The sequence below is a fragment of the Canis aureus genome, chromosome 24, assembly GCF_053574225.1.
Source record: "Canis aureus isolate CA01 chromosome 24, VMU_Caureus_v.1.0, whole genome shotgun sequence".
In the NCBI taxonomy this organism is placed as follows: domain Eukaryota; kingdom Metazoa; phylum Chordata; class Mammalia; order Carnivora; family Canidae; genus Canis; species Canis aureus.
The window spans coordinates 47,373,336-47,384,090 of NC_135634.1; positions in this window are offsets into that span (position 1 = coordinate 47,373,336).

The following is a 10,755-nucleotide window of genomic DNA, read 5'->3' on the forward strand; positions in this document are numbered from 1 at the left end:
CTAGCAGCACGGCCTTCGGCGGGTCCCGCGCTCAGCTCACCTACGACCTCTCCCCCCTTGTCTCCAGATGGCACCTTCAGAGGGGCAGGGGCCTTGCTATGCTGACTGTATACACACAGGAAGTGAAGGTGAGGGAATTTAGATACTACTACTAAGACTGCACAGCCAGGCAATGGAAAACCGGGGCTTGAACTCAGCAGTTCTGGTCCTGAACCCCCAACGGGCACAGTTAGCTCCTATGGCAGCGAATCTCCGAGTGTGGTCCCCAGACCAGCAGCAGCAGCATTTGGGAACCTGTCAGAGATGCAGATTCTCCGTCCCATCTCTGGATTCTGCATTTGAACCTCCGGAGTGGGGGCCAGGAACCTGTGCTTTTCCCAGCCCCCGGGGTGATTTTAATGCTCTCGTCCTTCTGTGTGTATATATGTGTCCACACACACGCACACATACGAGCACATGCATGTACATGGCTGGTGACAGGTGGGACGAGGGCTCAAATCCAGGTGCTCTGACTCCTAATTCCATCCTCTACCAGCTGTTTGCCATCCCTCCTGAACATTGAATCATTTGGAGAGTTTAAAAGCAACTCATTAGGGGCACCAGGATGGCTCAGTCAGCTCAGCGTCTGCCTTGAGCTTGGGTCATGATCTCAGGGCCCTGAGATCGAGCCCCAAGTGGAGGCCCCTGCTCGGTGGGGAGTCTGCTTCTCCCTCCTTCTGCCTCCTGCTCTTGCTCGCTGTCTCTCAAATAAATAAATAAAATCTTTTGTAAAAAAAGCAAACAACTGCTTAAAAGCAACTCATTAACAACAAAAACAAGGAAAACATGGAGAAACAAAAAAACATTGTGTAGACCCCACCCCAGGACAATTAAGTTGGACTCTGGGGGGAGTGCCAGGCGCTGCCTTTGTTTAAAATTCCCCAGATGCCAAACAGCTGTTTCCACAGGCTAATAGTCTTCGGCAATCAGTTTATATCCAGGAGCCAGGCCCTAAAAAGTGAACAGGAAGGTTTGGGGGTAAGTGGGAGGTGGTAGGGGGCGGCGGATGTGTGGGGTTCCCGTAGGGGTCAGTCTTCACTGTCGGGGCACCACCTGGGCCCTGTGTCTGGGGAGACTCCATCTGTATGCTAATTGTGGGAGCCCTGTGACGAGCACTGAGGGTCATCTCAGGCTGGACAGAGCCCACAGAGTAAGTTCTGGGGACCTCCTCCGGGGAGGCAGGGGAGCATCAGGGGTCAAGTGGAGTCTGAGCATCTTGCCCCGGGGCTTCTTGGGGCAGCGGTGTAAGTAGGCCTGCTTCCCTGCTCTCCCTGCTTCCCCTGCTCTTCTCACTTCTCTCACGCTATTTTTGTGGGCTCATATCTTTTTTTCAGAACCCCTTTTTTTAATCATTTCAGCGGTATTTCAGGAAGAAGGGTTACTCAAGGTGTGTGTCGGGCCTGCCACTTCTCACCAGAAACCCGCGCGGAATACCCTACAGGGTCCTCCTTGATCCCAGATGTGTGTCCAGACGCACCGCGTCTACTCCCTAAAAAAACAGCCACCTCCCATCGTCATACACTCCCTGGGTCCCCTCCTCCCACAGGGCCTTTGCATGTGCTCCTCCCACTGCCAGACCCCTTCTTACGTTCACAGTTCAGTGCAGGCACCGTTCCCTGATGGGAGCCTTCCCTGCAAGCGCCTGGGCCCGCGCTTGCAGCAGCGTGTTGTAGCGCGGTCAACATCTGTCTTCCCGACCCACCGTAAGGTCGGTCACGAGGCCTGAAAGCTTGTCTGACTGTGTGCATTTTTGCATCTACCTCTTCCACGCGGTACATATTTTCTCGATGAACAAGTGAGTGTGTGCACACGTGGGGGCTTGAAGGTGTCCCAATTTTGGCAGGATCATGAGGCTGATATAAATGGGCTTAGCACCTCAGAACTCTTCAGCCAGCACCCAGAGCCACTCCGACATGCAGCCCAAAAATCACAAGCACCCTAAGCCACGCTTTTACTAAGAATATCTCTCAGGCCAGAAACCCACAGGCAATAAACACCGTCCCCTCACACACTAATATTCAGCATCCGGTGTTCCAGGGCCCATGCAAAGCAGAGACTTAGGTCACCTACATCTGGTGCTTTCTTGTCCTTCACACCAATAATCTCGGCTGCGTAACCAGTTAGGATCACAGTAAGAAGGAAACACAACCCATGGGACCCGGGAGAGTTGATATTTGGGGAAGTGTTGGAAGCATTCAGTAAAAGCCATAAAACAAACGGAGCTGCAGACACCACAGATGGCAAAACACTGCTACTCGCAGTGATGGGTCTTGGAGAGGTTGAACACCATCTCTGAGCCGGATTCCCTGGAACCAGCAGCCTATCTAGGAAATGTGGGTGAGATTGATGCAGATGGCCTGTCCCGAAATGCTCGGGGTTCTTCGAGCTGATGTGATGTTAAGCGAGCACACCCCAAGATGACACCTATCCTGCCAGCCGTCCTCCAGATTGCTGCCCACCCACCCCCCCAAGGACCTCGCCCTGAAAAAAGGTTTCTTTTTATTCTACTCAGCAACTAAATGCAGGCTGGACCAGAACCCAGAGGCCTGGCATTTTATACCAGCACGACCACTAGCTGGTGGGATGCGAAAACTCCATTTGTCTGTTCGGGTCTCTTTATGTAGTGATGAAGTGGGACTAGAGGAGCTTTGATTCCTTCTAATTCTGGCATTCCCCGTTTCTTTCATGAGTTCTGAACTTCAGTGTCTTTTTTGCACACAGGACACCGTCATGTCTTGCTTGATTGTGAGTGGTGGGGGGAGAGGCTCCCCGGGAGAGACGAGAGAAGTCTGAGAGCCACACCATCCCCTGAATCACAATGACGTGTGGGTGGAGATGAGAGAGACAAAATCCCACAGATTGTTAAGGGAAGGAAATGGATCTAAAACACGTTCAGACGAAAATCAGTTGACTATGAGGAGTGTGTATTGGCTATCGAAGTGGCATAAGGAATTACCCCGAAGCTTAGTGGTTTGAGACAGCTCACGTCTCCTGTCTTCTGTGCATCAGGAATCTGAGCTCAGCCGCACTACATCCCCTGCCTTCTGCTCAGGGTGTCTAACGGGCAAGAACCCAGGCATCAGCGAGGCGTTAGCAGCTGTCAACAGACTGGGGAAAGGTCAGCTTCCAAGCGCACGTGGTTGTTGGAAGGACCCAGTTCCTTGCTGGCCCTCACTTCCACTGGGCCTCTCCAACACCACAGCATGTGTCACCCACATGAGGAGCCTGGGAAGGAGTAGAGGGTCGGCCAGCAGACAGGAAGCCTCAGCTTTATGTGACCTAATCATGAAGATGACACCCCCCCCCCCTTTGCCACATCCTACAGGTCAGAAGCAAGGCTCCACATGCAGCCCACAGAAGGGTAGAAGATGACCCATTCCTCTCCCCTCTGAGCGTGGAGTCTACTGGGGAGCAGCAGGTCTTGCGTGGCACCAGCAGAGGCATCAAGAGGCCACCGGTGCTGGGTTAGTGTTGGGGGGCTGTCCTAACAAAGCACCACAAGCTTAACAACACAAATAGCATCTCACAGTTCTGAGCCCCAAAGTCCAAGACCCCGGTATTACCAGGCCCGGTTCCTTCTGAGGCTGTGAGGGAGGGATCTGATCCAGACCCCTCTCTGAGCCACTCATAGCCTCAGGGATCCTTGACTTTAGATATATTCGTGTCAGCTACACCTCTCACTCTGTGTCCACATTTCCCCTTCTCATAAGGACACCAGCCACCAGCCACCCTAATGACCTCATGTTAAACTGATCATCTGCAAAGACCTTATTTCCAAGTAAGTTCACAGTCACAGGTGCCAGGCGTTGGACTTCAACATCTATTTTGGGAACATGATTCAACGGATGATGAGTCCTAACACACATAATCTTTTTCTGACATAAACCATACTTGGCCAGGGGTTTGGCTTTTTTAAAACTAGACTATTGTTTTGTTTTGTTTTTCCCAAAACATCGAATAGTTTTTATGAAGTTGGAGTGAAATTCACATAACATCAAATTAACTGTTTCAAGCGGATAATTTGGTGACATTTAGTGTATTCACAATGTTGTGAAACCACCACCTCTATCCAGTTCCAAGACATTTTCTTTGCCTCAAAAGGAAACTCTGTGCCCATCAAACAATTTCTCCCCATTCCCCCAGCCCTCAATCCCTGGCAACCACCAATCCAGGTCTTTGCTCTATGAGGATTTTTTAAGTATACCAAGCTCACTCTGGCCAGTCACTGTACTCTTCACCCGGGTGTACCAGATAGAGCTCACGGCACTCTAGGAGATGAGTGATACTCTTGTGTTCATCAGTGTTCTTCTTTCAAAGAATTGATTCACATGATTGTGGAGCCTTGGTGAGTCTCAAATCTGATGGGACAGTTCCAGCAGGTTAACTCGGGGAAGAGCTGACATTCACGTCACGTCCCAAGGCCATCTGCTGGCCGAACCAGTCTTTATTCTGTGAAGGCCTTCTTCAGCTGATGGGATAAGGCCCACCCACATGATGGTGGGCAATCTGGTTTACCCAAAGCCCAGCAGCTTAAATGAAAATCTCATCCAAAAAACACCCTCACAGAAACATCCAGAATTATGTTCAACTAAATATCTGAGCACGATAGCCCAGCCAGGTTGACACATAAAATTAACCATCATGACTATGAATCATCACTCCCTTTTTCTTTTCTTTTTTAAAGATTTTAAAAAATTTATTCACAAGAGACACAGAGAGAGAGGCAGAGACACAGGCAGAGGGAGAAGCAGGTTACCTGCGAGGAGCCCAATGTGGGACTCGATCCCAGGACCCCTGGATCATGCCCTGAGCTGAAGGCAGACCCTCAACCACAGAGCCACCCAGGCATCCCCCCTTTTTTTCCTAAAGATTTATTTATTTATTTATTTATTTATTTATTTATTCATTTATATTTTTGAGAGAGAGTGTGTGTGTGTGCAAATGGAGGGAGGAGTGGGGGGAGGATGAGGGAGAGAATCTCAAGTACACTCCCTGCTGTGCACAGAACCTGAGGAGGAGCTCCATCTCACGACCCTGAGGTCAAGACCTGAGCAGAAACCAAGAGTCAGATGCTTAACCAACTGAGCCACCCAGGTGCCCCCAATCATCACTTCCTCCTTAAAACCGACTAAGCTGGGTCACAGAGAAGCTTAGTCACCAGCCTCTGGTGCAATGGAATTGCCATTTGAGCCTGGGCAGTCTGGCTCCGAGGTCCACACTCTGCCCCGTGCTCCACCACCTGTCACACACCCGACCTAAGTGCACTGCATAGCTGCCCTTCTGCTGAGACCACAGGTCCCTCCTCACACCGGCACAGGTGCGCTGGCGAAGGATGACGACGTCCCTGGGGGTCTCTCCACCCTCTTGGTCTCGCCCCTTCTCTTCCCCTAGGCTCTGCTGTAGCGGGATGCCTTCAGGCTGTTGGGAGGGAGGGGACTTGCAGGGACGCCTCTGGAAGTAACTAGGCATCCAGTTACTTAACTAGGTGACCCAGCTTCCTTGGTTTTAAGGAGAAAGTGATGATTGGGGGCACCTGGGTGGCTCAGTTGGTTAAGCATTCTGAGTCAGAATATATTCTGGAATATAAGAAATAGTGAAAGGGATTATAAGGGAAGGGAGGGGGACTGAGTGGGAAAAATTAGAGAGGGAGACAAACCATGGGAGACTCCTAACTCTGGGAAACACAAAGGGGAGGTGGGCGGAGGGATGGGCTGACCAGGTGACGGTCACTGAGGAGGGCACATGATGGGATGAGCACTGGGTGTTATACTGTATGTTGGCAAATCGAACTTCAGTAAAAACAAATAAGAAAATAAAAAGAAAAATCTGAGGCTCGTAAGTGCAGAGATGGTCAGGGTGCACTGTAGGCACCGTGCGAAAGTATGGAGCGTGGGAGGCGGAGGGAGACACCAGAAGGCAGGGAAGGAGGGAGCCATACAGCCCCCTCCTCAGGGATACCTGTTAGGGCAGGTGAAACCCAGAAATGTCCCTGAAGGAGATGCCTAATTACTTCCAGAGGCAAAAATTATGAGCCTCAGAATTTTCCATGGCACTTGCTAAAATAAACCTGTGCTAATCCTTCAGCTGCTGGAAATTGCTGCGGAAGGAATGGTTTGCAAGCCTCACTCTTGGGTGTGCAGGGGCCATGCAAGGGGCCTCAGGACCACAGCACCATGGAAGCGGAGGTCCTCACGGTCGTCCTCACTATGCCCTGCAGCTGTCCAGGCCTGGGGGCAGTCTTCTCTGCCAAACTCTGGCTCGGCACCCGTGTGCCCTGTGTCCCCTGCTAGCCCACCCTCTGGAGTCAGCCACGTCTGGAGACCTCGGTCCCTTCTCCCCAGGTCCTGGAATCACCTCTGGTCTGGACGGTTCCCTCTCCACATTTCCCCAGAGGCCCAGGGTATCACTTCATGCAAGGATGCCTCTTCTCAGTTTCCCTGACTGCTGAGGTGTCGGGAAACCAGCGCCGGGATACCCTGCCCCAAACCTGGTCTGAGGCTTGCACGCTGCACAGCTGCCTTCGCCTTGAATGGGCAAGGAGGGGGAGAACAGCCTCAATTTTCATCTCACAAAGTTGTTTTCCCCCATTGCAGAATGCTCTTCTGGAACGTTCCCGGGAATCTCCCCAGGGTGGCCTTCAGAGAGAAGGATTTAAAGGGGACTCACTTTTGTGACCTGCACCCCATTTCCCAAAGCCCCAGTGTGTCCCTCTGGGGTTGACCACGAGGTGCCTGTCGCGGGCCCTCACCACGGGCACCATGCCTTCCCCACAAGCCAGTGGGCCCCATAACCAACAAAGCAGCAGCAAGAAGAAGGAAACGAAGCTAAAAAGCTGAGAGCTGGAGGCCCCTTAGACTCCCTGATCCAGCTTCCTGTTACGGATGCAGTCAAGGGCCTGAGAACGGAAGGATCCATGCAGGCTGGCGGGTCCACGGAGGGCCCGAGCTCCCAGGCCACCACAGAGCCACCTGTACGCCTGCTGGCAGCAAGGGACTCATGCGAGCCAAAGGGACAGCCACTTCCCTGGGTTCCTGATAGAGGAGTCACAAGAAGGAACTTTCCAGACTCAGGTATAAGCATTTCACAACACGGAGTGCTTTTCACAGACACGATTCACAGGGGCACCTGGGGGGCTCAGTGGTTGAGCATCTGCCTTCGGCTCAGGGCGTGACCCCGGGGGCCTGGGATCGAGTCGGCATGGAGCTCCCTGTGGGGGCCTGCTTCTCCCTCTGCCTGTGTGTCTCTCTCTCATAAATAAATAATAAAATATCTTTTTTTTTAAGACACATTTCACAAAATGCCAGTCCTTGGGGAGATAAGAGTGGGTTTTTGGAAAAAGAAAGAAGAAAAGAAGAAGAGGAAGAAGAAGAAGAAGAAGAAGAAGAAGAAGAAGAAGAAGAAGAAGAAGAAGAAGAAGGAGGAGGAGGAGGAGGGGAAGAAGAAGAGCTGGAGGAGGAAAGCAGGATGATCGAACATTTCTGCTCTCTTTGAAAAACCACAAAAACCACAGTAGGAACAAATGTGACGGAAGAAGGCTTCTCGCCAAACATGGGCTGGGGGAATGAGGGGGGGACGAGTCTCCTGCTTTCATAACTGAGCCAGCGATGGACCCTCTGCCGGAAGAGAAGGATGCCTCTCCAGAGAACAGGCTGTTCCCACGGTCACAAAACACACTCATTTTCCAAGAGACAAATGGGGTGACCCGCCAGCCCGCAGTGTGTGTCATAATGCAACTCAGTATTTATGAGACTTTGCAACAAAGGATCGTTAAAACTGGGAACACAGTTAAACAGAATGGCATCCCCAGAGCTGCACACAGCTCCGACAACGGACGCATGGCAAGAAGTGGCATTTGGGGACGAAACACGAAATAGAGACTTTGTCTCTTTTCATGACCCTTTAGATTATATTTGGTCTTGTAGGAGGTTTAAAATGTCCCAGGAGCCACAGATTTACTCCCCAACCCCCCAATGGAGTTGGTTTTGTGCACAGCCAAGATCTTGGCTGCTGTGATGCGAGGAACCCCACACGGTAGTCCTGGTGGCCGAGTAGGGCATTGTGAGGCGGTTTATAAAGCGAGTTCAGATAAACTTGACATAAAACACAAAGATTCGCTCCAGGAACCACATCTTTTGGAAGCGGCGCCGTGACAAAGGGAGACAGAGGGGACCGTTTGCATGGGCACTCCCAAGTATTCCCCCCTTCGATTTTCTTCCTCTGCCTATCAGCGGTATGATTGCTAAAATGCTCAGGGATATAAAGATAATGACACGGCTTAAAAAAAAATGACCAGAGTTGAGAGAATTTCAAGAGTATTTTATCCAGATCGGACTATAAACTCATCTTAAAGAGCGCTTTTCTGAGCCGAAGCTTGATGTTGTAACCTTGGAAACGATAAAACAAAAACAGTTTAGACCGGTTCACCAAATTACATGTTTCTAAGTCTCTGTTGAAGGAAGAATGCTGCCAAACGCTGCCATTCAACGTAGCTGTGGAATTAGCTGCAGACAGTTATGTAGAAAGATGATGGACTAAAGAAAGAAAAGCATGTGATTGTCTCAACTGATACAGGAAAAGTATTTTGTGATACGCAAACATCTATTAATGAAAAAAAAAAAAAAGAAGTCCTTAGCAAACTGGGAGAAGAGGTGAACTTCCATAATGTGATAAAATTTTATACCAGTCGCTTGCAGTCAGTCCTCTGCTCTTGGAGAAATCTTAAACATATTCCTTTTAAGATTACTCACAAGACAAGAATGCCCACTATTCCTGGGGCTGTTGAAGATACTGTCAGAGGTCCTGGCCGCTGGTAAAAGGAAAGAAAATGAATAAATGGCATAAGGATTAAAGAGGAAGAAACTAAAGCGTCACCATTTACAGATTGCATGATTGTTTACCTGGAAAAGCTGATCATCTCCACCAAGCATTGAAGCTAAAAATAATAATTCATTATGTTTTGGGCCTCAAGATCCACCTCCAATATCATTGCTCTACATCAGCAATGACAACAAAATTGACATAAAAGTCATAACCCATCCATAAGAACAACACCTCCTTAAGTACTTAGAAATTTAGAAATTAGGTGGATTTAGAAATGAGCTTAACTAGCAACGTGCAAAGTTTCTGTCATGAAGCTTTGGCCTCATAGCAAACGTCCTAAATGATTTGAGTAAATGGAAATGTTGCATACAGTGGGGAGAGATGATTGACTATTATGAAGATGGCAGTGATCACCTAGTTAGTACATCAATTCAATATAACTTCAATCAAAACTTTAGTCCATTTTTTTTAGAAACTCATAAACTTACTAACAAGTATGTGAAAAAATAAAAGTCCACTGACATATGAGTCAACCTTACAAAAAGGAAATGGAAAAGAAAAAGGAAATGGAAGATTTCCCAGGTCATTGAGACATACTTCAAGGTCATAGGAACATGGCATGGGCCCTAGAAGAGTCAAACGGAGAAGTGAGGCAGAGAGAGCTCAGGAAACATGCAATTTACTGTGCATTAACACACATGTCCAAGAAGAATGGGCAAATCAGTTAGTAGACGTCCTGGGAAAACTGGCTCACTCTAGGAAGAAAAACCAGACTGGATGCCTACACCACACCACATCTGAAAGTGGACTCCATTTAGGTTGAATACCAACTGTGACAGGTAAAATTATAGAATAACTGGAAGAAAATGCTGTAGAATATTTTGGGGACTTGGGTTAGGAAAGTATTTGTGAAACAAAACTCCAAGGGCAAAAATACCTGGCAAAATGAATACGTTTGTGCACACTAAAATTAAGGATTTCTACTCAAGGAAGGAAACAATACATTGGACAGTGTTATTAGACAGATCACAGAATTGCAATGTCTAAAACTGACAAGGGATGGACACGTAGAACATATGAGGAATTCTTACAAATCTACAGGGGAAATGTGGCAATAAACAACAGAATGGCCAAAGGACATGAACAAGCATTTTAGGAGAACATTCAAAGGTTAACAAGCATATATGATGATGATTGCTCACATTCATTAGTTCGAAGCAGAAAGCTGCGTATTACAACTACAAGGGCAGCCCAGGTGGCTCGGTGGTTAGCACCGCCTTCAGCCCAGGCTGTGATGCTGGAGACCTGAGTTCGAGTCCCATGTCAGGCTCCCTGCATGGAGCCTGCTTCTCCCTCTGTGTCTGTTCCTCTCTCTCTCTCTCTCTTTCATGAATAAATTAAAAAAAAAACAACAACTATAAGAATTACTCTACCGCTGTCATTGGGCACAAACTGATAGACATAAATATGGAGTCAGAAGATTCCCTTAAGCACTGCTGCAGGGAGGGTAGACCAGCCATTCCAAACGATGGGGCATTACACAGCCTGGTTAGACAACAGTATACCCTCTGAGGCAGAAATCCTGTGCCTGGTGCATTATCCCAAAGAAATTCATCGCCAGGTGTACGAGGAAGTGTGCACAGAGGTGTTCATCATGGCATTATTTATGGGGGTAGTGAGTTGGAGACACTCAAGTGTCCATTATCAGCAGAGAATAAGGAAAAATGTGATGCATGTGTTCTCCAGCGTATTATGCGTCAAGTAGAAGAATATTTACTATTACAGATGCATCTTAAAAATAGTTCTTAGTGAAGAATAAGAAACACAATGAAATGTCTGTGAACTCCATATCATATTTACCATATCACCTATGATATTTTATATATGTTAAAATTT